The sequence below is a fragment of the Aquarana catesbeiana genome, linkage group LG11, assembly GCF_042186555.1.
Source record: "Aquarana catesbeiana isolate 2022-GZ linkage group LG11, ASM4218655v1, whole genome shotgun sequence".
In the NCBI taxonomy this organism is placed as follows: Eukaryota; Metazoa; Chordata; class Amphibia; order Anura; family Ranidae; genus Aquarana; species Aquarana catesbeiana.
The window spans coordinates 282,852,994-282,855,933 of NC_133334.1; the positions used below are offsets into that span (position 1 = coordinate 282,852,994).

The 2,940-nt window shown below is 49.8% G+C and overlaps 1 non-coding gene across 1 annotated transcript; it reads left to right on the forward strand.

Moving 5' to 3' along the window:
• The first annotated feature begins 1,912 nt into the window (after nucleotides 1–1,912).
• Nucleotides 1,913–1,984, forward strand: TRNAE-UUC (transfer RNA glutamic acid (anticodon UUC)). Its single transcript has one exon. It is a non-coding gene; the product is annotated as a tRNA-Glu (tRNA).
• Nucleotides 1,985–2,940: the final 956 nt, after the last annotated feature.

Below are 2,940 nucleotides of genomic sequence, written 5' to 3' on the forward strand. Positions count from 1 at the left end.
AAAATGGAGCACCCTACAAAATGATTTCAGGGACTTAGGGGCTATATTGAAGAAAAGGACCTCCAAGGCAGCATTTTCAGAAATACTGCCTGTACCTCGAGCCACACCAAGGAGGCAACAGGAGCTTAGGGAGCTTAGCAAGTGGCTGAAGAACTGGTGCAGGAAGGAGGGGTTTGGCTTCATGGAGACCTGGACTGACTTTTCAATTGGTCACTTGCTCTACAGCAGGGATGGACTGCACTTAAATGAGCAGGGTGCAGCTCTGTTGGGAAAGAAAATAACCAAAAGGGTGGAAAAAATGTTAAATCAACCACGTGTCATTCACATCGAGACTCCTCCAGCATGCAACGATTCTGTTGAGACTCGGGCAGAATGTAACTTTCCCACTAAGACACCGGCAGATTGTGGCGTTACCACTGAGACTCTGGCAGAATGTGACGTTCATCAGCAGCTTCTGAATCACAGACTCAACTAAATGTCTGAGGAACCCTCCCAGGGACCAGGTACGGCTCTACCAACACAGGTCCCTACACTGGTGGCAGCTGCCACTCCAGTATCCTGAGGGCCTTCCCATCAGCCCTCTATTTCCCTTTTTGGAGCTTCTGAATCACCAAATATGAATGTAAATGGACAAACAAGATGATTGACTGTTCCTAGAAGAAGACTCAACAAAAATTCTAAGGAACCCTCCCGAGGGACCAGGTATAGCTGTACCAACACAGGTCCCTACACTGGTGGCTGCCACTTCAGGAACCAGAGGTTTTTCCCATCAGCCCTCCATTTTCATTTTTGGAACTTCTGAATCACCAACTATCAATGCAGCTGGACAAACAAGACAATTGGCTGTTCCTAGAAGAAGACTCAACAAAAAGCCTGAGGAAGCCTCCCTGGGACCAGGTACGGCTGTACCAACACAGGTCCCTACACTGGTGCAAGCTGCCACTCCAGTAACCGGAGGGTCCCCATCAGCCCTCTATTTACCTTTCTGCAGCAGCTTTAAGGTTCGACAATACGTCGCCAAAACATAATCACCTGAAGAACAAGGGGGAGTATGGAAGAGGGAGAGAGGGAGGAAAAGGGGGGGGAAGGTTGGAGAAAGAAGGGGGTGAGGGTTGGGGGGAACCCCCACACCCCTTCCTTACTTATAACCTCTCCTCCCCCCTCCTTTCCTTCCTCTCTCCCTCTTCCATACTCCCCCTCGGGCGTGTGTTGGACCGGCTGAGGGGAGGTTGGAGGCCGGTATTCTTTGGGTGTGTTTTGGAGTGTTATATACATAGATTGCAGTTAAGGATAAGTTTGGATTTCTTCTGGAGGCGCTTTGAGTTGACATAATTGATGAACTCCATTCAGCGGGGACAGGCCTTAGAGAAGAAAAGGACCTCCAAGGCAGCATTTTCAGAAATACTGCCTGTACCTCGAGCCACACCAAGGAGGCAACAAGAGCTTAGGGAGCTTAGCAAGTGGCTGAAGAACTGGTGCAGGAAGGAGGGGTTTGGCTTCATGGAGACCTGGACTGACTTTTCAATTGGTCACTTGCTCTACAGCAGGGATGGACTGCACTTAAATGAGCAGGGTGCAGCTCTGTTGGGGAAGAAAATAACCAAAAGGGTGGAAAAAATGTTAAATCAACCACGTGTCATTCACATTGAGACTCCTCCAGCATGCAACGATTCTGTTGAGACTCGGGCAGAATGTAACTTTCCCACTAAGACACCGGCAGATTGTGGCATTACCACTGAGACCGCATACAGGCAGCACAGAGGCTTAGGGGTTAGCCTTGCAGCACTGGGGTCCATGGTTCAAATCCTGACCAGGACACTATCTGCATGGAGTTTGCATGTTCTCCCTGTGCTTGCGTGGGTTTCCTCCGGGTACTCCGGTTTCCTCCCACACTACAAAGACATGCTACCTTGCGTTGGTGGTGCAGTGGTGAGCATAGCTGCCTTTCAAGCAGCTGACCCGGGTTCGATTCCCGGCCAACGCCTTCTCCAATACTTGGAGTCCTCAGAGAGAAAAGCGGTGGAATGAAGGGTGGAATGAAGAATGAAGCGAATGTGTGGAATGTTTGAGGAAGAAAATGTTCCCCCAGAATCTAGAGAAGGTGAACCCAGCAACTGATAGAAAACGCTTAGGCTGTGATCACACCTAGGCCTTCCGGATCGCGATTGGAATGATATTGAAAGTAAAGGGATCGCAAGCGTGTGCTGCGTTTTGCACCGATTCGGGAATCCAGAACACCTAGGTGTGACCAAATCCTCGCCGTGTCCATCATATGACAAGAACTTCCTGCACAAATGTCCCCCCAACATGAATAATACACCCATACCCCCCCAACATGAATATTACACCCATACTCCCCCATCAGGAATATTACACCGACAAGCCCCAACATGAATATTACACCGACACCCTCCCAGCAGGAATATTACACACATACCCCCCAGCAGGAATATTACACCGACACCCCCCATCCTGACAATGACGTCCCCCAGCAGGAATATTACACCGACACCCCCCATCCTGACACTGACGTCCCCCCAGGAATATTACACCGACACCCCCCATCCTGACACTGACGTCCCCCCAGGAATATTACACCGACACCCCCCATCCTGACACCCCCCAGGAATATTACACTGACGTTCCCCCAGGAATATTACACCGACAGCAGGAATAAGAAAATAAGGATGATCCTCAGCTCCATCTAGTGGTCATAATGCAGTACATGTATGACAGGAAGCTACACAGACCAATAGGGTGGTTAGAGGGTTGGAAAGGGGAGGCCACGGCGTGTCCATGCCCAGTAAGTGCCAAAATATTTCCTCTGCTCGGGGGTCCACACTTAAGGCAAGGTGATTTCCATTCTAGCAGCAGCTTTGATAGAAAATAAAGTGTGTCGCTGTGGTGAAGCAGGTTCTGTTATCTGCTAGTACTTACCCT